The 27,009-nt window shown below is 42.3% G+C and overlaps 1 protein-coding gene across 1 annotated transcript in view; it reads right to left on the bottom strand.

Annotated features, from left to right (window-relative positions):
• Positions 1-24,664, bottom strand: part of LOC143339030 (thyroid hormone receptor alpha-B) — a 130,869-nt gene extending 106,205 nt beyond the window's left edge. The window contains exons 1-2 of the mRNA XM_076760008.1: positions 24,275-24,664; positions 1,383-1,465 (exon numbers count right to left, since the gene is read on the bottom strand). The gene's annotated coding sequence lies outside the window, so the exon portion shown is untranslated. The remainder of the gene's footprint in view (positions 1-1,382; positions 1,466-24,274) is intronic.
• Between the last annotated feature and the right edge of the window lie 2,345 nt (positions 24,665-27,009).

Genomic DNA, 27,009 nt, shown 5'->3' with positions numbered 1-27,009 from the left:
GCCAAAGGCCAAAATGAAACCCTGTGTTTCTGCAGTTCAATGAGTCTTCTGTGGTTAAAATCTCACGATCGCGGCACGTCAGCTTTCTTCTGCTGGAATCTCCCAGTTCAGCTTTCATCCAAATCAAATCCATCATTTATCTGCTCCTCAACTGCACAGTCCAGAGGAGCAATTAGCCCAAAAAAGCAAGGTAGGCACAAGTCAGTGACACCTGTTACTTCAATGTGTTTGCAGGTGTTATGTCAGTGCATCAGACGCGTATTTAACCAACTGTTCATCTCACTTTCAGGTTGTAGATTTATGTCTAAACTGCTTCTGCCTTCTTAGCCAACAAAAAATGATTACAGATCTCAGAGTTTATTCTTTTTAACCTATAATGGTTTCAATATTACATTCAGAACCGCAATACCAAACCCCAACCCTGACAACAACTGCTGCACATCTGTCAATGCAGCATGCATTGACAGACCTTGGCTGCACATATAAAGCATAAAAATACAATATGAAGAGGATCATCAGTCAACATGAACACGGCTGTGAAGCAAAAGTTTGACCTGTCAGCGAGGCACCACATGTTAGCCTGTGGATAACGACAATGACAAACAGGAAAAAGTGCAAGTTCAAAACTCTGCAAGATGCTCTTCAGGAAAGCAGCTGACTGTTGAGCACCAGGCTAATGCGAGTCTTCTTAGCCCTGAGTGATTTCTCAGTCTTCTACATGAAGTGCAGGGATGTGGACATGTTCATCCCTGCTGCACAAAGGTGAGGGAAGCTTCAGAGAACATAAGGCAGATCAGAAACCAAGTATTTTACAGAAGATTCAAAGTGTGATTTGTTTGATAATCCACATTCAAAGATGTGTGGAAAGGTATGTGATTATGACACGTTTTCTGACATGCAGTGTTTTAAATGAAGGTTGGTGCAGCTCAAAAACCAGGAACAAGAGGAAAAGCTCTTGAGAGAGACTCTTTGGTATATACTGCACTAATCCATGTTGCATTTTTGATCATCTTCCAATTTACCAGGCAGTTTTGACAGGCAAAGCGCGTGGGAAGCTGACAAACATGTCAGTGAGCTGTACATATGCTGCACAGCTCAGATATACTGTACATGCAGGATCCCCTACAAAACAAAATCTGATATCTGCACCTGTGGAAATAGGACACTGTGCTCCAGCATGGAAGAATAAAAACAACCCCCCCCCCACCAGTCTTTTGACTTTGTGACACTATCGGGGTATCGCTGTAACTATACACTCAAAGACCCCACTGAAGTAGGTTCACAGTTAATTAAGTATGTGCAGGAGGAGGAATATTGAGTGACTTAACAGCAAATACGTCAACCTCCGGACGTGTGCGCAAAGCTATGAAAACATTTCTTACCACGGTGGTCAGCTGTCTTAACTTCAGTGTTGTCTCTTTACATTGGATCCCAGTCCTTCTCCCAACACAGGTCTCATGGAACTCTGTAATCAGAACAGACAATCTGTGATTCCTTCATATCTTTGCCAACAAGAGAAACACAAACCAGGCCAAACACTCCGGAGAGTGAAAAGGCTTACAGTGGGATCCTGCGAGACAGGAGTCGGCCAAATCCTACAGATAGCCGCAGCTCTGCACAAGGAAATCCACATGGCCACTGATGCATGCATGTACTGCCAAGTCAGGGATGACATGGGAGGAGTTGCAGAGTTCAAGAGAGGAAAATCCCCGAAGGAGGTGCAAGGTTTTCTTGTCGATGCAAACCGATGTTAGATTTTCATGTGACCAGCTTACCACTAAAAGGCTTAGTAGTCTAATCCTTTAGCCAAATGAAGTGTCTAACTTAAGGCTTAGACCAGCCAGAAGAATCAAAGGAAGTTTATAGTATGGATCGTGCTGGACTTTGGAAAGGCCAGGAGTACACTTTCTGATCAGGAATGCATGGATGGAAAGGCATTCCTGCTTGGTGCAGGTACTCCCTTAATCATCTCTTCAGCTACTTAACTCTGCATGTAACAGGGCTTATTACTCACACACGAGAGGTAGGACTACAATAAAAGAAAGGCTGCAGGCGATATTAATCAGACAGCTTGGCTATCACTCACGCCTCAACTCAAGTTGTCACAATCCTGGCAGAAAAAGTGAGTAATTAGCAGTCACACCTGAACAAATATCGTCAAGACGAAGATGAGAAATGCAGTTGTGAAGGTGCGAAGCTGCATAGCTGTTGTGAATGTCAAGTAGATCATTGCTGAGAAAGAGCATGCATGCTTGGCATACCTGTGCAGAGACCTGAAAGGGTGAGTTTAGGGGTCTGACGTGGGGTTACATGAGGTCCTCATCTACAGCCAGTGTATTACCTACAGGAGATGGCACTGCACCTACTGTAGCTCACACACTGACCGTGGACAAGCACCTCATATAACCCCACTTTAAAAGGCCAAACGATCCCTTTAACTTCAAAAAAAACAAAAAAAACAAAACCATACACTATTTTTTCTATTCTTCACAATAACTCTGTCCTCTTGAAGAAAATGATATTACATTGCACATCACATTCAATCATCTTAAACTGAACAGAACCAAAATCTGCCTCTTTGCGTCGGATCAAAAAGAGTGACCAGTGGAGGCAAATTGAATATTGTTTCACGTCTGTGGTTTCTCACACACAAACATTCTGTATACACACATTAACATGAATATAAGTATCAGCAAAGATAAAAACAATGAGATTAGGGATGCAACTGTAACGACTTTCAACTTCTTCAAGTCCTTTTCTTTTTAGTCTGATAATCAGTTGGGGATGTAAAGACTGTCCACTACAAGAGTAAGCTAAGTCTAAGCAGGAAATAAGGAAATAAACTGATACAGCTGTCAAAAAACAATCTCCTGCTCTTCTGCTGGTTCAATGTTATCCCAGACAACAACCTGCTTCAAGTTACCCACAACACACCTACACTGACAGAGACACTGGACGTCTGTGTACGACAGCTGCAGAGGTGCAGTAGCTTCTGAGAGGTGTCAAACCATGAAACTATAATAAAGCATTTATTCAACCAAAAAGACACACATGACTTACTTAAATGGTAATTATAACTGATGGCAATCATTGTGAAGTGTTGTGATAGTGTAGTATAGCGGTGGGAGATAAGGCCACAATCTTTTATCACAGTGTTTTGACATTTTATATCACAGTATTGTAATTGTTGGGTATATTCAGATAAGAAATGGTTCAGAGCAACTATACTGTGACACACCTCGTCACATTTGATTATTAAAATATCTGCCTCACGTGAGACAACACATAAAGACCAAAGACTCGAAACAATAAAAGTAACTTTCTTTCAAAACTGAAGCTTTAAGGCTCCAAAAGAGAACAGCGGAGATGCACTCTGGGGTCATGTGAGAACGCGATAAACAGCCCTGCCGCCCAAATCACGTGACCTTACGAGGCAGCTGGACTGGAGCATCGTGCTTCCATCCTGAATATACAGCAGAGACACGGAAGCCGTTTTCTCATATGAACACAGGGGCAGCACATGTCCACGTCAGACACTTTCTCTTACTGGAAATGCTCCATTTGGTCTCAGTGATGGCGGGGACTCATCCACATTGATGACTGTTTCGATCAATACTGCATGTATTTGGACGTATCTACTATATCAATGAAAGACTGGAAAGCAGTATACAGTCGAGCAGAAAAGAGTACAAAGCAGCTACACATCAGTCACCACTGATTAAACACATAATATCATGACATAACAGTCATCCTGCGTCTGGCACACGAGATTAAGTTTTCCAGGTTGTATCATTACCTGATGACATTCAGCCAAGTCACACCGCAACAATCTCACCTTCCACCCGACTTGGCAGACGGACACTTAAGGCCACTCCTATCTTACGCTGAGTAGATAATGAAATAATTCTTCCTGGATGCACATAAACGTGGCTGCTTGTTGGCGGCGTTATCAAAAGAAGCGTGGAATGGAATTAGTGGCCTTTTGGTATCATGCTTTGTCTCACAAATCAAAGTCAGCAGATGGAAGCCGTGCAGGTGATGAGTTTCAGTGTTTCACAGAGTTTCTGCATTTGCCATTTAGCACATTCATCTTAAAGTGCTTTTTATCTTAAAGTGGGGAGAGACGACTTTTCAATGTGCCTCAGCGTTTCCAAGAGTTAGAATTGTTGGCAAGTGGATCACTTTCCTCAGAACTACCAAAAGCACAGGATACACTGCATTTGTTTCCACATATCTGCAAAGAAACGATCAACGGCACTTTGGAAATGAGAGAAAAAGACGTTTTACTGAAGTAAAACTGTCAGAATTTCATACGGAGTAACAACATAGTTTGAGTGCTGCTTTGCACAAAGAGGTAACTACAGCAGGGGCTGGCGTCGGGGTGGAGGGGGGATTAGAAGAAAACATTCGGAGAAAAAGCGAGTTTATAATGTCTATAATGGAGACATGAAAGCAGACAGAAGCGATGCCAGCCGGACTGGATGGGCTGGATCTTCCCTGGAGATCGTACCCGGTGGCAGACAAAACTGCAAAATCAAAGCGAGACTTTTTGGGAGCCAATATGAAGTCTGATGGTGTCATTCTATAATAATTACACTGTGCAATCAACATTTAATTCATACTGATACATTAAAGCAAAAACTTGTCTTTTGCCAGTTTAAGTATTTAGTAATAGTCTGCGATGTCATTAAATGTTTTCAAGTGCCCTCAAAGAGAAAACAAAGACAGCTTTCAGTGCTGAATGCAGTTCCATGTAAGCAGAAATCTATTATATTTTATGGGGACACTGGATGAGCGTATGGTTTGCTTCCATCACGTCCAAACACATTCCCTTTTGCCTGAAAGAAGCAACCTTTTGATGAGTTTTTGGGACTTTGTAAAGCTGAAAGGAGCTGCCGTTCAGTTCAGGGACAACTGCACAAAATAGTACATATTGTACAATACATGTTCCACTCCTGTCCACAGAGGCTGCAAACAGCGTCAGCTCGTATCCTTATACTGTATCCAAATAACGTATGTAAATACTCAAATACTGCAAATATTGTACACCTCGTCTCACCTGAAGTAACTTTACTACGATAGCTTCCAAAGTATATGCTACCTCACTGTTTCTGAGGTGCTGAAGCCTATAAAGGATCTATAATCTTTAACAGAATGCACTGGAGAGGTCAAAGGGTTTCAGCACTCCCTTCCATAATGATTACTCAGCCTGAATCCACTCCACTAAGGGGACCTATATGATTTGTTAAAGGGTGGTTGTGTACTTTAGAATCATTACCAACACACTGAGACACAACTCCACAGCTGACTTCTTCCATAAGTCAGATCGAGCACTCCGGTAAACGTCTCTTAAAGCAACACCGGTTTCGTTCCTGGCTGTGGTGATTCGGTGTGGCCATGCATCTGATTCTCTGGCTAATCCATATGCTAAGCCAGCTCTCAGCCACTCGGGGAGGGATAAATATGCATCGGCACAGGCGGGACAGATAAGAGGGCCAGCTGCTTGGAGGCAGGGTTAAACCTGACAGCACTTAAGCCCATCTACAGTATATGCTCTGTTTTATTTTAACCAGACAGAGAGAGATACGGGTTAGTGTTACAAACAGGAAATGTGCAGTAATGATTCTGTCCTGTTCTGAAAAAGCATCTTCTTCAGCACCAGGATCACAGCATCAACACTTATGTGATACAGACCATAATGTGTCCAATTCAAGGACCGAAAGCTGCCGTCGGATGTCTGGACAGACTCATTTTCTTCACTTATTCTTTGATCAGATACATTCTGCTTTCCATAAAAAATTGCTAGTATTAGAGTATCTTATTCAGGCAAAGCTCTTGTCATGCTGTTTGTATTTAACAACATTTAAGATTAAATATCAAAGTAAGGTATCAAAGTATTTTTGGTACAAGTACTACAAGTCCTGTGTTTTATCTGCACTACTGTCAAACAGCTTCAAAAGATACCCAGCCCTGTTCTGCACTCGACCTATCACAGCTGCATTTGTCACACCACATGTGCGCCTGGGGCCCTAAAATAAAATCACAATATTTCAGGTATTTCTGCAATAATGGTAATCTTGTCGTTCTGACAAAATACGGAGTGGAACTAAACAAAGACTCGGTGATGTGATGCTCAGCTGTTCGTCTGGATGCTTGGTCTTGAGCTCACATCAGCTGTGGCTCCACTCACACTCGACCTCGTCTGCTTGCGGAGGTGAAGTCAGTTTGTTGTTTTGCTCCTTCTGTTGTTACAGTCTTCTTGCACTTCTTACATATTGCCATGGTGTGTTGTGCATTTGATCTTTTTTTAATCAAACCACTTCCACACTACTGAAGTCACTCCCCTTGCTGGAACCAACTCCCCCACCGTGGAGTAATGTTAGTTTTGCTTTAGCCAAACTTGTTATTGTTGTGGGTAATGCCATGACATCTTTACATCAATGAGTCAGATTGTTGCCATTCAAGTCCTCAAGAAGACGAGCGATCGCTCTGTTCAGACAACAGACTCACTTCAGCCATTTGTTTGAGCAAATACAAGATGACATTTTCATTAATATTCCTGCCTTTGAGCAATGATGTGTGATCACTAACAGTCACCAGAAAACACAGGAAGTGGACAGACGGAGGAACAGAAAACCAGAAACAACATTCCTCAACTTTGTCCTCCGATGGACCAAAACAGAGATTTAACTACTTTATCTATGACATAACATGTCTACACACGAGCTCCAGTGACCAGCTTTAGAGCATAACACCAAATATCCAAACCGGTAGGCTGACACATGATTTCAAAGTTCAGCAGATGGTCATACAGATTAAGGCACGGACCCTCCGGCGGGGTCTTAGAGGCATTAAAGAAGATTCGTTGTTCCTTCAAGCCAATTTTGACTGTGACCACATTCTGAACATAAGACGTGAACCCACTTCATCCCAGATGTTTTCTGCAAATGAAGTCACATGCTGAGGCAGTTACTTAAAGGAACAGTTTAAAATGTGGGAAATCCACTGGTTGGCTTTCTTTTGAGCGAGACACCTCCTGTCTGTCTGTCTGTCTGTCTGTCTGTCTGTCATTTGGAATGTCCCTCATGGCAGAAAAACACATTCAGGCCATCAACAATCCATAATACAACATTTTTCAAAATACATTTGCTTTCTGTCCAAACAGCGAAACCATAGCATTGATATCAATCTCATGTCTGTCAAATACAAGGTAAGTCACAGTTAGCCTAGCTTAGCATAAAGACTGGAAGCAGGCTAGCCTGTCTCTGTCCAAAGTGAAAAAATAAAGCTCACCAGTGAATTCATTGCATATTCTTTGTTAAATATGTACACATTTGTTTTCTTGTTTGAATAAATAATTTGTCAGGGACCACGTACAAAAAAACCTCAAACAAAGAGAAGAGAGTCTTTGTACCAGATTTAGCTTCTGGCTACGTTCCATCCACCAGACAGGCATAAACACTACAAAACACAAAAGAGAAACGTAAAAATAAACAGGGTTTGGTTTTAGGGGGAGTTATGCGCTGCAATTATTTCTGTTTGTGTACGAGTAAAAACCAGTGACATACATTGTTTTAATTAGTGAGCTTCAGAGGTATTAGAGGGATGCACTGTTTTGAACTTTGGACAGAACCAGGCTAAACCAGTTTCTCTGCCTGTAGCCTTTATGCTAAGCTAGCCTAACTCTCACTGCATTCCCGCATTAAATAAACAGAAAAGAGATTATTGTTAATCTTTTCATCTCACTGTCACAAAGAAAGCAAATTAGTGTATTTTGAAAAATCATACATGCTAGTTTTTTTAGGGCAGCTTTGTATTTCTGGGTTGTTTGTAGCCTCAGCGTAGCTAAGCTAACACGTTTCCACCATCTGCCAGCAGGCCCGTCGCTGGTGACATCTTTTTCTGTGAGTGGAAACGGGTGGAAAACATCTTTGGACCTTTCTTGCAGAAAAGGGCAGCGGATTGAATCAACACACAAACAAAGTCACAGTGTGTCGTCACAAGGTGGCGAGTCCAACAGGACGCTCGTACAAATCCAACTTCTCTCGACCACTTCTGAGCGAGTACGTGAGCGAAAAGCAGGATGGAGGAATGCCACAGTATTACTGGCTGCATTCTTGGACAGGCTACACAAAAGGTGAGATTTATGGTCTGCTCAAAGCAACCATGTGTTTCATTTTTACAAGAGAAAAGACTTGAAGGATGAGGACCAACAGCTGAGTCCACATGCGATGCTGATTCTCTCTGAAATGCTCAAACTGAGAACTATGAGCGGCCTGCAGCATGACTGTTTAACACTTCATCGTGTTAAAAGTTGATGATCACCTTGTTGTAATGGTGTTTCTCTTATTTTCTACAAGTCTAAAAAAGGAAGGTTTTCTTATATTCAGGCCACTATGGTATTTATATAAGCCTGCTCATCTGCTCTGCCGTCATCCTCTTAATAGTGAGAGACAGGACAGTTTCTGTAGGACTGCTGATGAAACGCATATTCTAGATACCTTTCTGTTTATTTCATCAAGAAAAAAAAATCTCCTTTCATGCAAATCTGGTTTGTACTTAATGAAGCATCGTCACTTTGTTTCCCTGCGGCTTTGACAGAGGATGTCCAACACATTGCTATGCCCGTCCTGCAGACCAGCATTTTGGAGGCAGGCTGATGCTTAATCTTCACAATAATAATAAAAAAAAAATCTCTCTTGTAAAATGACAGCATCTCCCAAAACTCGACTGCAGCCATTGTTAATCTTATTAGACAAATCTGACGTTTGGGACAGAGCTGTTTGACAAAAAGCTTCATATTATAAACAACGTCAAGCCTTTCCATTGTCAGATGAAACTGAACTGTATGTTGAGGACCAAACCCCTGCTTTTAGTCCCTTCAGCATATTTCTACATGTCTTTCTCTTCTAGAGCTGCAGCGATCAGTCGATTCATAGAAAATAAATCTGCAGCTATTTTGATCACTGAACCATCATTTTAGCCATTTTTCTTTAGAGGAAATGCCACAAAATGCTGGTTTCAGCCTCTCCAGTGTCAGGCCTTTGTGTTTTTCTCTGTGTTTTTTTTCATTGTAAAATGAGTACCTTTGGGTTTTGGACTATTGGTCAGACGAAACGAGACATCTGAGGAGGTCACCTCAGGCAGTGGGAACTTATAACAGCCATTTTTCACAAACAATTGAGAAAACTATTGTTCCTAGTCTTTTTACAGCAAAATAAGAATGACTGATGAATGAGTTATGCGGGGATCCTGCCTGCAGTACGTTTCTGAGAGCTGCTGTCATACAACTACAACTAGGACTTTCTAATAGACGTGGGCTAAGTGCTCTCCATGCCAGGGAAGGCCTCAAACAGGAAATGTTGCAGGCTCACTGACGCTTTGCCAAACCACCCGCTGAATCACATCCATCTGTTTGCATATTATGCAAATCACCCTGAGTTACTTAAGTGTAAATGAGAGTAGATGTGTGTTCATCTGTGTGTGAGAGAGCTCCTCTCTAAATCAGCTTACAATCTACCCTGACACATTAATATCACACATGTCAGATGTGCCACCTAAAGGACTCCATATTCCCATTCCAGGCATTCAGCTGACGCTCCCATTCAGACTGTCTTACACAGAATAAACTTGATTTCCTTTATTTGGACTTTGTTACAGATGAGAGCGGCATGTATTCCATTAATGCTCATTTCAGTTCTAATCCAATTCATTGTTCCTCCACGGCTCTGTGTATGGAATAAGTCATTTCCACACAGGATTAATCCAGTGTGCCTTACTTTTAGAGCAATCTGCTGGTTTGCATACTTTAAGAGCTTAGATGTTACATGTGGTCTCAGATATACACACACACACACAGACAAACACGCATGCACACACACAGTGCTGTAACTGAGCCAACGTGGAGATTGATCAGCTGGGCCGTGTCCAAATTAAAGCCCGTCCTCTGCAGACATGCCAAGCATAATAACTCTCTCCTCTCTTTGCACTTTTCCTTGGCCGGGGAAAGTGGGGAGAGAAACAAAAAAACACACAGGGAAGACAGAGAAGGCATGAAAAAGAAGAAGAAAAAGAGGTGCAATTGGATAATGTCTTGACACCTTTTGCAGAAAAATGAATGCCTGGCTCTCAGATGTCTGACCCATTTTCTGCTCTCGCTCTCTCACTCCCCTCCTTTCTCACTAATTTCCTTCCTTCCTCTAATCTACAGTAAAGAAGCCGTCTGACTCAGATTTATTGGAACTTCTATGAAACGCAGTGCCACAGAGCCAAACCTACACACTTAAAACACAAACACCCACCTACCCAGCCTGATCTACAGTATGGCACTGCAATAACTGGAAGGAGAAAACAGACCACGCTGTGCCTGAACTGACAGCGCTTTGAAAGTCCCTGGGTGGGCTTTTACAGGACTTTGTGTGTTTGTGTGTGTGCACCCGAAGCGGGGCAGGCACATGTGCTGTATGTGTTCGACAGCATGCATGAGAGGCCTGTGCTCCAGCAGAGACAGTTCAATAATCAATTATTCACTCGCTGGAAATACACTGGCGCTTGTTTCTAATAATAAAATCAGTTGGCACAATTGTCAAGACAAAAATGGGCCACGACGATGGATAAACTTAAGTGTAATTACATACAGTATTGAGGAGACATATACCCTGGTAGCATTGGTGCATATTAGCATTTTAGCGTTATATATAGTAGTCAATGCATTTTTATATCTGACTGTGTATCTGCATGTTTTAACTACATCTTCACTGTGAGAGGTTACCTTTTATGTCTGCAAGTGAACTTTAAAGGGGCAGTTCATGCAAATTAGACGAGGCATTTTCCAGGTAGACTGTCGTTGTTGACCTAAAGCGTTATTTTACAACACGATCTAAATTCCATTCACCTCCAGTGTTTCAGTCTGAAAAATGCATAACAAGTCAAAACAAAGCCTTCTCTGTATCGCAGCTTTATCAAAATAACTGATTGATAGTGTTGCAAATATGGAGACTTTATCGGTTGTTTACTTCATCTTTCACCTTAAGATTCCAGTCCTGGGTGATTTGGCGCCACAAAGTTTTGGTTTCACGCTGCACGTCTCAGGATTCTGAGGTGACCCCGGCTGAACACTTCTAACGAGAGGCAGCAGTGGTTATTGTTCGGTTTTGCATGAGCAGTAACTTAATACAGCTCTGATGCAGCTGCAGGAGAGTGAACAGTGAGACATCAGTGAGATTAAATAACGCTGGATTACATGCTGCACCGTTTCCTGTGAATAAGCAATAACAACAACATACAATATGCATCCTGCAACAATGAACAACTACTATTTGGGGGCGATCGGTGCATGTTAACACACTGAATGACTATTACTGAAAGAGTGTCAAACAGGTATAGAAAAACCAGAGTTAGACTACATTAAAAAAACTAAACTTAAACCAAAGACATGCTTCAGGAAATGATGAACAGGAACGTCAAGAACACATCAGTTGTGTTTAATGGGGTAAGTCGAGCGACAATCTGTGGAAAAACAGGTGGAAAGACCTCGGCAGGTAGAGGGTAGAGGAGACCAGGGGTCACCTACGGACAGCTAATCCCCCCCGTGTCAGATAAGGCTCTGCCGGCACACTTGTGCTTAGCACACTAACACGCCCACACGCCCACACGCCCACACACACACACACACACACACACACACACACACACACACACACACACAGGAATGACAAGGGGAAGCAATGGACTGTAAACAATGTACTTTCACATGATAGCCACACAAATAGGCAGACAGAGAATACATTAACTCACAGTCAACACATGATCCATGTACCCTCTCTCCCTGTGTGCTAGCTACTCGCTACTCGCTCTCTCGCTCTCTCTCTCTCTTTCTGACACACCAGCAGGGTCAGCGCTGCCTGCTTTGGCACAGAAGAGGACTACAGATGTGAAAGTAGGGAGAGCTCGCTCTGGGGACCAGCTGGAGCGTGTCCAACCTGGACAAGGGTCAGGGACACAACTGAGAGAACACAAGCAGCATTTGGAGCCTCTTCTCAGGGGCCGGCCAGCTTGACACCCTCGTCAGTCACCCTGGGCCTCCATCCAGCCACTTCTATGAATGCTCCATAGACCAGTTTGATTATTTTGACTGTTTCACTTTCACACCTTCGTAAAATTTCGTCATAGCAAAGAAAAATTCCACGAGTCAAAATGAAAGTGAAAATAATTGAAAAACATGTTGTTGTAATTAACTGACAGACTTGACAGATAATTGTTTTGATAGAGGAAGTAGCTCCAGTGATACAGGACTGCGGGCAGCTTAGTGCTCCACTCACTGTCAACTCGCATTAAACAAAATCAAACAGTTGTTGTCGGGCAAAGCACACACACTCACTGGAGACGGTTCAGATAGAGCTGCACACACAGGGAGGCTGCTGGCTGCAGAATGGACTGAACGTCCCTCTGTGTGCATTCCTATGGACAGAACTGAGCAAACCCTGAGTCTCTAATGCAGCACGCGTTCGTCACAGGGTCGTTTTTTTTTTTATATCTCGAGTGACAACATTTTAGCTAAGAATAGCTGCCTGCATGTGCTCATGAACATGATTGCGTGTGATTGTGGGATGTGTGAATGCCTGTTTGTACATGCATGCATATCAATGGTATGAGTGGCGGTGTGCAACACTTGCATGCAAACTCCCTGAACCTCTGTGTCCAGTGCTGACGGGCCGGAGCTACTGCAGGGCGGCAGTGTACACTAATCACAGAGTGATTGCTTCACACTTTGCCTATTGAGTTTCCTGCTAACCGGGCCAGCTATGTCGAAGGAAACTAGAGCCTGTCCTCTACACCAAACACATGGAGACGCTGCAGAAATACAGTGCTCACACAAACAGCTCTACATACACACACATACATGCACACAGCAAGAATCGACGAACAGCACCGCTTTCACCACATGCCAACACATGTATGTGTGTAAAAGAAGAGGTGTTACTTTCAATGTCAGCAAGAAACTGAATCAACTTAGACCAGAGTCTACAGCACGCCAGATTTCGCTGATTGGCTGCAGTTGAAACATCTCAGATGAGGAATGTGCACGCCTGCCAGATCAGCAAGTCTCTCAATGCTTTTAAAAAGACAAACACACGCACGCGTGCACACACACTCGCGCACACACACACACACACCCGCAGGGCGTTTGGCATTAAGTTGGCATTCTGGACCTCCCAGTTCGTAGCTATCCATCTCTTTACTTGGCGAGCAGCATGAACAGGTAGAGATGAAACACATTCCCTGGCTCAGGTAAAACGCCGGGCAAATCCCTGGATTAATGATGCATTCAAACTCAACAGTATCTAGTTTGTGTGTTGGCAACTTGGTGATCTTATAGTGTTACGTTAATGATTGTTTACATAACCTACATAAACTAGTACTTCAAGTTCTTAAAGGCTTAATTTGAGAGTGTTAATAACAGAGCGCCTTTGTGTGGAAGCCTTCTGGATGAGAATTCAAATATGCTTGATCGTGTTCATTAAGTTCATACTGCCATAGATGATTGATGATTTGTACGGCTGGGAGGAAATGCTTATCCCCTGATTCGATACTATCACAATACTTGGGTGCAGATTTGTTATGTCATGTGACTCTACAAGTACTGTGACTCCATATTACGACTGACTGGAATTTTTGTTTGCTTTTCTGACCCATGAGAGAAATAACCACTCACACCTGAATGACAATGATCCTTTATCAGACAGAATTAGCCATTAAGCAGCACAGACGGTGGCACTTTCAATCGATTCACCCCGACAATCAGTTTCACCATTAAACCATCCCTTTCAGCAGCTTTAGGTTGGAAAAATCAACTTATTACTCATCAACAGTATCATATAATGAGCGCTGCAAACAATGATTATTCTCATTATCGATTAATCTGTTGTTAATTTGCCTATAAAATGTCAGACAAACATCAAAAACTACAAATTAAAAAACCCGAATCTGACGTGTTGTGCTTGTTTAATCTATTATCTACCCACAAAGATCTTCAGTTTAGTATCCAGTGAGAGAGAGAGAGAGAGAGAGAGCGAGAGAGCGAGAGAGAGACAGAGAGAGACAGAGAGACAGAGAGAGAGAGAGAGAGAGAGACGGAGAGAGCGAGAGCTTCAGCAAATGAAGCCTGCAGCGTTTCTTAGGATTAAAAAAAGGTCACTTGACACCTTTTTAACAAGATTCTGCAGGTGAACCTTGCCTCTAACCCGCTGCTGTGGATGGTGTTGTGGCTGCTTCTGACAAATTCTGTCCACAAAGAACAGAGACTTTTTTCAAATGACAGAAATATCTTGATATAAAATTTATATAGCAAGAAAACTGGCATCGGCTCAAATAACGTGTGCCACTGTGTGAGTGTGCTGAGCTTAAGGTAACAGCAGCCTACCCACCTGCAGGTGTTCTATAATGGCAGACTACTTCCACCATCATCATCGCTCAATTATTTGACTCAGTTATTATTCACAGAGTAAGTGTCAAACTACAGGAAAGGACTGTGTGTGTGTATCCTTCAACTAATGCACTGACCTGACTCAACAAGTGTCTGCTGACTTCACTTTCTCACCAAAAACAATGCAGTGAAAGTAATGGGAGGAAGGAACAAAGCTCCTGGCGCACAAATGATTCCAACGTAAGAAAGGTTTGGATGTGATGTCAGAAAAAGTTCCCTCAGACAGAAAAGTGCGAGTGAGTCACTGTTAGTCACACTTCAAAGAAGCCCAGCTAAACTCTGAAGTGACCTTTGACCTCACAGACAGTCATAACATAAACCAAAGTCTAATTCTTCAGCCAGGGGAATATCTTACAGACACACACGCTCCCGGTGCCCCCGTCAAACAGGGCTGTGTCTCGACCACTGTGAGCCAGACATGTGACCAGAATCTAGGGCATTCACCATCTGAGGAGGAAGCTTGCTAAATTAATAGGAGAGCTGTGTGCAGTAACAGCTAGAAAGAAGCAACCTGTCATAACTGAGCATATTAAAACCTGAACAAGGAAAGCACAATCCAAATACCTTTTCAGTGACTAATCATTAAAAACATTACCAGTACAGATACATCCTATTAAGACATACTTGTCCTGTTACTTTATAGTGATATTTAGATCAATGGTTCCCATGCAGGGGTTCTTGTCCCCTCTGCGATTGGGGTATGTGGACAGACCGTGTAGCATCTGAACTAATTTTAACAGAATTTAGTAATCAAATAAAGAAGAATATTCACATGCTGAGCAACCTCGGTGATTAAGAGTGTGTGAAAAGCATACAGTCGACGGTAAACACAGGTTCAGCTTTAACTCTAAAGAGCTGCGACAGTTAGCCAAACCTATAAACAGGTGAAACAGTTAGCTAAAGCTAATGGATAAACAGCTGAAATAATGGCTACAACTAATAAAAAATGATGGAAATAATTAGCTAAAAGTAATGCATAAATGACTGAAACTGCTAAAAGTGATAAACTGTTAACAGCTATCTTAAATCCATGAAGAGGTTCAAATAGCTAAACTTAATGGACACATTCTTGTAACATCCAGCTTCTGTCACACGCTGAGAAAATAATTATATGAAAAAATTAAATAAATAATATATATATGTAGTACCTCTAAGTCTATTTCCATATTATTAACAGTTAAACTGGCACATTTGAAATCAGTTCAAATGAACACATTTGGAGCACGGTGGGTGGTGTCGATGCAGGAGTACTTGAGTTCATCTAATAGGGCTGTGGGGGTACGTCTGACAAGAAAAGGCTGCTGCTGTAGAACAAGTATAACAGCTCCATTCATTCCCGACAGTAATTCCACACTGACTGGAGTGGAAAGTCATGGCCCTAATGAAAAGCTACATGTTTCTATTCTGAAGGCCGACTGTAACTCGAGGTCTTTACTTTGGTCTTGTAATAATGCAGATATTTTGCAGTAAAAGTGCTGTAGGTGTCTGATACATGTGGTGGCCTTATCCCCAATCCCAATTAAAAAAAAAAAAACAATGACCAAGAGGTGGAGCCACATAGACGCTTGCCAAACCATCCGGCTCTGGAACAAGTCCATCCAAATTTCCTCAAGCATGACAGATTACAAAACAGGGAGCAATAAAACTCCAGCCTTTCTTCTGCATAGCCAACCATTTATCCAGCTCCTGATTCAGGGTTATTCGAGAGGAACTCGAGCAGCGGAGACTTTGTCAGAGATCTTTAAGATAATCTCGAACCCTTTTTAACCGAAAAATGAAATCCTGGTAAAGTTTTATGTGCAACAGCATGAAGGAAAGAGCATTAAACTCACTCTGATGAGATATTAAAAAGGGTCAAACTATTCTGTGCTCATGGCTTTTTTTCCTACAGTAATGAAATGCTGACCTATATAGAGCACAGAACATGTTGGAAGAGCAGAATAGCCATAGTGGGACTTGGGTCGCAGCCAAATTTCTAATTGTGGGGTTTTATGAGCATCTCTTTGCTCACAGTTATTCATTACCTCAGCAGATAATATGTTGAAGTGTGGAAAATTTTCAAGTGGAAGCAGCACAACAGACTTTTTTCTGTTGTCTCTTATCACATGCATTTTAACACCACATCTTCAACATTAAAGCCATCAGCCGTGCCTTCGTCTACCTTTGGGGGGCAGTAGTTTGTGTACTACATACACACACAATACAGCACATATATAATATAGGGCAGGGGTATTCAACTAAAATTCAAAGAGGTCCGGTTAGAGAAAATTTCCTAAAGCAAAGGTCCGGAACATCATAATGTCATAACGTTATGATTTGTGTGATATATATACTGAAGTAGCCTAGTAGTTGTATCAACATCTGCATGTAATCAACATCTGATCAAATAAAGAAAGTACAATTCAAAAACATTTCGACAGTATTTATTGTCACTTAACATTAAACCAGGCAGATTTGAATTTAAAAATGAAATAGAGAAAATAAAATGTTTTTTGAAAAATTGTGCATTATAAAAGAAAGTGTTTAATTTTAGAAAAAGTAAAAGTGAAGCAACAGCTTGAATATTCCTCTTTCTTTGTTAACTTTCACATCTTAACAGTCTCAACGAATTTGAAAATAACAGCTGAACAGTTATACAGTTTCTCTTTCTTTCCCGCTTTTCCCACTCTCCACACTTTTTGTTGTTCTTTCTAACTTTCTAATTTTCTATCGTTTCTCCGTTCGCTTCTCACTCCTCATCTGACTGCAGTCAGAGTTGCTATGTTTATCGTCCGCAATGCAGAGATGCGACTGGCTGGGTAGCATCACGTGGGATGGCTTAACTCGCATGCAATTGGTTTGTGCGTTTCCTGAGCCGCTAAACCGGTGCCGTAAAGACTAGAAAAGTTGCGCCGGTTAAAATATAAGTGTCCCGTCAAAATTTGAAGTCCCTTAATAATTTACTGGATATAGGTCCGGGTCCGTATAGGACGGTGTCCGGGTCCGGACTCGGACCGCGGTCCGCCTGTTAGTGACCCCTGATATAGGGCATATCATGTAGTATATAATAGAGCTGAAACGACTATCAAAATATCAAAATGATAGAAAAAACAGCTCAAACACTGTCTGGTTCCAGCTTGAGAATCTGCTTCTTTTTTCGGTTTAATTCCATCATAAATTGAATATTTTGGGGTTTTGGACGGTTGGTTTGGATAAAAACAAACAATTTAGTCTCTAAGAACTTGTGATGTGCTTTTTTTTTTACCATTTCATTCATTTTATAGACAAGGCGATGACTCGAGAAATTAATCTGTAGATAAATCGATTATTAAATTGTAACAGATGATTCACTGTACTGTATGCACACCACAAATAATCTAACAATGAACCTGTCAGAGCAACAGTTATCAATTTGGTTTACATGTTCAATTATCTTTTACTACTTTTATTTCCAATTCCACACACATTACATACACCCATTAATTCCTCTCGGGAACCCTGATTATAAACTGATTATCTTGTGCCCCAGGGGCACAGATACTGAAATTGTTATTGCCAGTTTAATCTGAAATCCACATGAAGGGAATCCCTCTGTACGCCACAACGACTCAGTGTTTATGACGCAGTAGAAAAAAAGCAGCCACTTTATTGTCTTGGGAACTGGTTGTTTAATATGTCTGCAAATGTGTAGTGACTTAATTTCTATCCCACTGCATAAACTGAGGCAGCTCTCACAGAGAGAGTGAAAGCAGCTCAGTGCCAGCAAATGTGGGATGGACTCCTCCTCGTAAAGTGCTCCGCTTCACCCTGGCAAAAATAAACCTCACGGGCCTCGGTGCCAAGTATTCCCGTTGATGAAAAGCCAGTTGTGAGTGGCCCCAGTTGTACCCGGGCAGAGCCAAGCTGACTGGTGTTAATAAGTGAGAAGTGCGGCTGTGTAAAACAGCCTCACTACTCTCCCTGGCCAATAAAGGCCATTTTACAAATTATTATTTTCCCCGGTGATTTGGAAGCTGCTGAAGCAGAGCCTGGCTGCCACAAAGACACAGAGAGCAGCAGAGAGCAACAAAGGTTCAATGGTACAGAGAAGTGAAAGAGAAGGGGGAGCCTCTGGTAACCATCTGCATGGAAACCCCTGCTCAACAGAAACAAGTGAAAAAAAAAAACGAAACTGAGCCTACTCAGAGGAGACTAAAGGGAGGGGCAACAAAAGCACAACACCAACAGAAAGCCACGAACTCAGAGCGCGTTGGCTGACGGCTGACGTCACGTTCTGCGAGTGTGTTTGTGTGTTAGGGGGATGGGATGTTCCAGCACCTCGAAGACAGCAGGACCCCCAGTGGTCTGTGTGCAGAACGCACTGATAATCTCTTGTCTCGATCACCACGACAGCGTGCTTATCAGCGGCGGGGCTTCACCGGCCTCTCAATGCAACACGAGCCGGCTGCGTCATCACACCGTAAGGTTAGCCTCATTCTTCTTGGCTAATGACGTTTGAATCGCCAGTGAGGACACACTCATTCCGCTGCATGCCAGATATAACAGCAGGAAATAGCATGGAATTTCCTTTATGCTACACAGGACAGGGGATATACTGTGTGTGTGTGCATATACGTGTGTATGCAGATAGATATCAGCTGACCTGGGCTACTTTTTGAAGAGTATAATAAGTGTACGCCAACAGATTTGATGTGATTACACAAGTCCTGCTTTGAATTACAGCTGAAATGATTATTTGACAGATAATAATCAACATTTCTGATTGTTTAATTACAAAAATTCCAAACACTGGCTTTGCCCATCGTGTGAAGATTAGCCGCTAACCAGTTAGCTAACGACTGATATTATGCGATAATCAGGAGCAGCTAATCACTGTACAGTGGAAGTATTAACACACGCATGTTGTAATGTTTGAGAGGACGCAGTAAACCCACTCTTTTTTTTTTTGCTTTTTTTTGCTTTTGTTTGCATTGATTACTGGTGGTGGCTGATCAGGCTAATGTGATTTTTATGTTTCATCATCTTCTCATTCCATCCATGTAATATCTTGAGCAGTATTACAGATTTTTCTTTCTTGTATCAAGTCTATGCATATTTTTTTAATACACTGTGTTACATTTCTTTTTTACCTAATGTGCAAAACACTGTACTTAAGCCATGTGCAATCTTCATTTTATATATTCCTGATACTTTTGCTGCTGCCTGTAACACCCTAATTTCCCCTAAGGGGGATTGATAAAGTGATATCTTATCTTATTGTAATTATCAGCTAATTGCACTCAGCTTCTGACAGCAGTATGCAGTAACTGGTCGCCCTTTGTGTTTTTAAACTACTTTCCTGGACATGATGTGTTTGATGGTGTTATTAATGACTCCTGATGAAACATGAAAGCTCAGAATTCTCATTGCCCTTTTTTAAGCTTCCCTTTTATAACATCAACATTGATTCGCTGAGAAACAGCTGATATTTCTCTGAACAATATGGCCTCCTCTGCCTGTCAGCTGCTGTGCGTCTGCACTGTCTCTACTGACGAGCAGAAACTTGTGGCCTCGCCTTGAGAAGTTTAATGTTTAAAGCAGTGTTTTCAGTCATTTTTGTGACTGCTCTTATGATCTCAGACTCAACTTGTTCAGATTAATCTTGAACATCCTTTTCCTATTTCTAGACTTAATTTTAGCATTAAAATATAACAATAACAATATGAATCATACATGTTTGTAAAAAGTCCATCAGACAGTTTTGAGGAAAAATCAGACATTCAGGTTACATTTTTAATAAAGTCAGTCCTGTTTTTCAACACACTGACTCCTAATTGTTGATTGAATACTGATTTGTCTTCATTATAATTATCATATATTGTTACTGGTCTTGGCCTTGGTGCTCCACATTTGCAGGCCTGTAACAGGCCGACTGACGTGGACTTGTGAGGCCAGCACTGACATCAACATTGGGAAAATAAAAAGAGATGCCTTGAATTTGTTTTTTGAAAGAATTCTAACCAGGAGACATACAAAGTAGGTCATTTTCCAGTTTGAATACCAACTTGTCAGTGCTCTCTGGCGAGCAAACTATGTAAAGGTGACACTGTTTCTAAATTACATCAGACCTAGTTTGGCATTTCTGGACTGCAATGTCTTATTACTCGTTCATCAGATCTGGATTTGATGGAACAAGAGGAGCTTGTGAGGAGCAGATGGCTCTAAGGCAGTGACCAGTGCTCCCACATCAGCAGGTCATCCGGATTTCATTTGTGCTGGGTCTCTATTAATAACATGCATAATGATGTATAGGCACATGCAGACAAAGACGCCTAATGTTTGTCATCTGAACGCTCTTTTCATGCATGAAGACGCCAGTCATTGACTGAAATTAAAATTAATGGTATTTCTACACAACTGCTCTTTGATAAAAATGCCTTTGTTTAAAACAAGCATCTAAATATATTATGTTGGTAAACACAGGTTTAACTGTACAACGCCACAAAATGTATTATCCCAGTCCCAGTGCAGACACCCATGTCTGCCACTGACATTTTGTGGTTGGCTGCATTCACACTGGCTGAATAGATCCTGTGAACAAACCTACAAGTCCATAGCATATGCGTGGTATAATCTAATTAGTCAATAGAGATAAACACAGACAACATGGTAAAGCGCCTTGGGGTCTGGCCTCTATAGGATGAGCTAGAGTCGTCTGAGGTCAAACAGAAAGTAAAGAGGAGAATAACAGGCATCTCCCTGTGCATTAGCCTGGAATGTGCATTTATAGAGAAAAAAGGCACCATCAAGCAAGTCACAAGCTACAAATATGTCACCTTTGCTGGCCCGTAGTTATAACGTCATCCGAGGTCCAGTCAGTATGTCTGAAAATGCCGGAAAGATCTAAAGCAGGGTTACCAAGTCTTGAGGTATTCAGCTTGACATATGGGCAAACAATGCAGCGGCTCCCTCAGGAGCAGCCACGTCGAGGACAGCCCTCATACGAGACGCATCGTTCACACAAGTTCCATTAAAGCTGGTGAACAAAACAAACATCTAACCAACTGCATGTCCATCACACAGTGACAAAAAGGGAGGAAGTGGGAGGCAAATCCTAGGATCACCCCACTCACCACGCTCAGTTCAGGAATAGCTCTTGACATATTGGCCTACCCAGCATGCCCTCTTCCTCTCTAGACAGCTCTGACATCATTATACAGCAGATACAGACCAGGACATCAGCTGCACAGCCAAGGTTATATAAGTGAACGCTCTATGTTTCTAAGCATTAAGCACTGCTGCCCCGCCACGGGGAATAGGAGGGGACGGGAGTAGACGGGGAGAGGGAGGGGGGAGAGTAAGGAGAAGGAAAAAGAGCGAAGAGGCCAGGAAGAGAGACAGACAGAAACAGGGTCACAAAAAGAGAGGCCCACTGGGGCGCTCGCTAGCTGCTGGGAGGGACTGAAGAAGGTCACCTCTGGCCCCCTAAAGGAGCCCCAGCCAACAGGAAGAGAAGAAGAAGAGAGGATATAGACCAGGTCACATGGGGCTACACCCATCCACCCTCTGAGAGTTCTCTCATGTACAACACTGTTACATCACTCAGGGGGCAGCAAAGCCAGTATTTCCTATTTGCTTTCCTTCTATGCATGAAAAACTATTTACTATAAAAACAAAGGGGGGGGGGGGGGGGCATCGGCTAAATGTTTCTGAGTTTGTCCACGAGCTGCTTTGACCACACAGGATTCTGACCTCTTCGCAGCCCACCCTCCATTTCAAATCGTACCCTTGGAGAAAATCTTTAAACTTGAAGGGTGGATTTGTCCGGGGCTAATAATTAACCCAGAGAGAGAACACTGCGATTTTAACTGATGGCTAATGATTAATGAACAGTGGGTATCTGGGGCCATACCAGCTGACCTGACATAAATTAGCTTTGTTTTAGCCTGTTTTTGTATTATTTCCCAAGACTCCGCAGTGGTTTAGCACCACATACATTTACATAATAGTGACAGACATATTATTTATTAATAATAGTGTTTGTAAATTCCCAGACACCTTTGAACTTAAGCACTTTTGAAGGAATAAATAAGCCGATATCCTTGTGTAAAAAAAAAGCTCCTTAATGTTCACCTAAACTTAGAGCTGAACTGCTCAAGCAGTTTCCTTTCTGGAAAGATGCTACATCGATAAAGGCTGTAAGAAAAGATGCTTTGTGCCTGAATTACTGTCCTCATACTGTAAAATAAGACTGTGGCCTTTTAAAGGTGTGCAAATGCATCCAAAGTGCAATAATTTAGACATTTAAGAGTCAGAATTGCTGAGAATTTTCACCCGTTACCATGTTGGTACATACACTCCGCCTTTCAAAATAAGCTTTAGTGTGCCGGAGGAAATGCTTCTGTTGCCAGCTTGATGGATTCAACTGCGAGAGCATACAGCTTTTAGGCTGTCACTTTCTATCAGCACAGTGCAAGATACTACTGTGAAAACGAATGTGACTGAGAATCGAGACTCTGAAAGGGCTCTGAGCAGAGCGGTTACGTTGAGTGATTTAATTATTACGTTGCTGTAAAGTGGTGATGAAGACCTTCATACACAAACAGCTACAAACGCACAAAACAAACTGTCACCATCACGTTAATGATCTGCGCTGATCAATCGTGCACTGAGATTATTTTCACTGGAGATTTGCACATGGTCTGAATGCACGGCTAAGTGTCAGTGCTGCCTGTCAGCAGGCAGCTTGGGCTTTGGGCCATCAGGTTATATTATTAAAGTGATTCTTGGCAACATTAAGCATTTGAGTTCCTGTAAAATCAGTGCTTTCATGTCAAGGCAACTTCCTGGGCAATGCTTTCTTTACAAAAGCACATCCTATTGTATTGAGCTGTACCAGGCATGTTCATCTAAAACACACCATTTTTTGTACTGAGCCACAGCATCTGTGGTAATTTAATACCCGACTCTGACAGTTTTAATGAAATGCACGTTGTGCCTCTCCAGAACAGTCTGTTCTGATCCTGGTGATTTCTGATACATATCAACTGACAAGATCAGACAGTTATCATCTGAGTTGCAGTCTGTAATATAATCATGAAGCAAAAATAAAGATGAACCAATTAAGTCCTAAATGCCAGCCTGTGAGCATCACGTGGACCATTACACACAATGATAGACTGTATTGCAGGAACGCATGCTTTATATAACGTTAATGACCAATCTTCACAGGCTGAACGTGGTTGGGAAAGATGTATGACAGCCCAGAAAACATAAACACACACAAGCTGACTCTGGTCTCTTTCCTGCAGACTATCAGTGAAATAATTATGTCTGCATGCACTGAAAACTGACTTCTGCAGACCCAAAGAGGGTCAAGTGTCTGAGCTGAGAGGCTCCCTGTTGGTCTATCATGGGTGCATGGCGAGCTTTATCGATCTGTCTATCTGCCTCTGTTTGTGTGCAAGTGTGCATGCGTGATTGGACCATGCGCGCGCCAGAGTGCAGCAGGCATAAATCCAAGTTCGGGCCTGTGTGCAGATCTCAGTACAGGCATGATACACCTAAAATGCACCGCCATGCAGTTCCATCCCGGCTGCGCTGCCGTTCAATTGACAACCACCACGAACCAAAGGGGAAGCGTCAACAATTGTGGCGGAATGGCTCCAGACCAACGAGGTTAGACCCTGCCTACTGTACAGTAACTCCGTATGTACCTTGGCTGCTGATCTGATCTGTCAAACCAGCACAGGCTACTGAAGCTAGCACCGCCAAACTGCATGCACACCACGCTGTGTGAGCGTCGGTTAAAAGCCCGATAACGACACTTACCGTCGGCTACCCCCACGCGGCCCGGACGCCACTTCGGGTTGGATCTCGGGGCATTAGGCGGAAACGAAGCGGGAGAAAGTCAGCGCTCTCCTCCGGGTGTCTGCACAAGTGTCGCGGCGGCGCTGAGTGGCTCCACGTCCCCCTCACCCCGAGCCCGGTCCTCCGCCAAGCCGCTGCGCCTCGCACTGTCAAATTATCTCCCTCCTCTCACGGCTCCTCGACCTCCTTCCTACAAAGCTTTTTGCGTGGAAATGTGTAGTTTGTTTCCCCTTTTGCTGTCTTCCAGGAGCGTTTGGACGGGCTGCAACGACAGGAGGGAAAGAACCAAAAAAGAAATACTACACGGCTCGCTCCTCCCTCCGCTCCTGTACAGTACAGTACAGCGAGCTCGGCTCTGCGGCCACTTATTAAAACTATCTACCGCTCTCTACAGGACCACCGCTGCAAAGCACACACTGTACACACCGACACATGTCGGGACGCTCACATGTGAAATGCGGAACATCCCCTGCTTTCAGTCGCCTGCGCTTTCCTTATTTATTGACTTCATCCGTATGGTGAAGCCCCCTCCCTCCTCCTCTTCCTCCTCCTCCTCCTCCTCCTCGCCTTGAGGTGAGATTAGTCCACCTTGTGTCAGGTAGATAAGAAATAAGAGATCTGGTGAAGGGACACGGCTGGAGTATAAAATATCTGGTATTAAATGCCACAGAAACAGGCGTTTGTCAGGAAAAGATCAAAATAAAATGAATACAAGTGATAAAAATACATGAACATAATGTAATAAAGTGTAAATAATAATGATAATATCATCACTCCTTAGATTTGTCATTAGATTCAGTGTGCTCAAGCCCTTTTTGGAATGATAATAGTGATTAGTGCTGAAATAAGCCAATAATAATAATAATAATCTTTAAATGTATAGCAACTCTCACAAGAACTGGAGCTTTAAATGCTTTCCAACAAAGAAATGACACCAAGGTGGAGAATAAAACCCCCTCCATGGTAAAAATTACAATAAATGAGTGAACTGACGGGAAATTAACATCAATTTTGTTTATCGATTCATCATCAGCTAAACATTTCCTGGTTCTAGCGTCTCATTTGTATGGATTTTTTTATTTTTTGTTTGTTTTTTATCAGTGAATTTAATATTTTTAAGGACAAAACAAGCATTTTGAATTATTGTTACAAAAGCATGAAATGTCTAAATATGAAAAAATGGAGCAAAAATGTCTGTGCCAAGGTGATTCGTTCAGATTGTTCGCTTTGTTCAAAAACCCACAGATATTCCATTTACGATGGTGTACATCAGAGAGCAGGAGGGAGTCGTTATGTTCGAAAAGCTAGAAGCAGTAAATGTTTGTCATTTTTGTTTGTTCGTAACAACTTAATTTCCCCGGTGTGGGATCAATAAAGTCTTATCAGTTACCGAAGTTGTTGACCATTTTGTGACAGTCAAGCGATTGTTACAGCAGTTTTGCAGACATTGAAATTTTGTAGACCAGGCAATCCAAAAAATACATAATCTGGGCATTTTGTGGGCAGAATGACCTCCTTACTTTATAAATGAGATAAATTGCAATAAAATTCAGTGTATATTTTGATAACAGGTTGTGACAGCATACAGTGCTGATCTTGAATCCAATTTGTCAGTCATACGGTGCAAAGTTGGTTGTTATCACAGTATTAACACAAGCAGAGTGGATCAGAGCTCAGTGTGATCGTTCTCAATTAGCTCATTTTCAATAATCCCTGGCTTGCTGCTCATCAGTCCAGTTATCTAATGGCTACCAACACATCCATGGACGCACAGATGGACGTACAGATAGATGGACAGAGAGAAGTGGATTATATTCTTCCTCATCATCATCATATTTGCCTTCCATTTAAACTCGAGAGATAACAGTCTCCATTTATTTTGATCAAACAGCTGGAAAAATAGGACCTTCTTTTCCGCTGCAATTTACCATAATTGCAGCGAATAGGCCGCAAGCTGACAACGCCATCAGGATCCTGACGCCAGTGCACCCAAGGAATCATCCAACATATGGAAAAGTTAGAACTTTTTTATCCATATACTGTCAGATCTTTTTTAGCGTGAAGTCCATCTTACTGCAGGCAGCGCTTATGAAATAACGTTCAATGGGATGGCTTCAGATTCTAAAGATTCCTCCTTCCCCTCCTCAGTCTCGGAGGAAATTCTGTGCTGAGCAAATGTATGCCGACTGAAGCCTCCAAACAGATTTTTCTGTCACTAATCTAACAGACAAATATGCAGGAAGTCACCATCTGTGAGTGACACAGTCTTCTAGCGCTGAATGCCCAGAAGTGTGACATTTACATTTGATGGTTTTCAATTGCAGAGCAGTGGAGGAGGTGGTGGAGAATAAAGGTTTATTTTAAGCGTAAATGTGTGTGACTGTGAGTGTGTGTGTGTGTGTGTGTGTGTGTGTGTTCACATGGCTGTAGTAGAAATGTGTATATAATATCTGACTCTTTATACAGGAGGTTGCTATTTGATTTTATTTTGTGTATTCATTCTGTCTTAACTGTACTCTCGACATCACTGAAAAGGAGAGAGTGCCTTCAGTGGTTCCTTACGATTTAAATAAAGGTCGAATGAATGATTGCATGCTGGTGTCATTCATGGCAACGTTCACTTCGATTTCCAGAAGGAGTCTCTCCTAGAAAAGCAAGCGGCACATATCTGTTCCATCTGCTGACAGTGGGATCAA

The sequence above is a fragment of the Chaetodon auriga genome, chromosome 20, assembly GCF_051107435.1.
Source record: "Chaetodon auriga isolate fChaAug3 chromosome 20, fChaAug3.hap1, whole genome shotgun sequence".
Taxonomy (NCBI): domain Eukaryota; kingdom Metazoa; phylum Chordata; class Actinopteri; order Chaetodontiformes; family Chaetodontidae; genus Chaetodon; species Chaetodon auriga.
The sequence above is the reverse complement of the archived record's forward strand: the minus strand, read 5'-3'. Positions and strand labels throughout refer to the sequence as shown.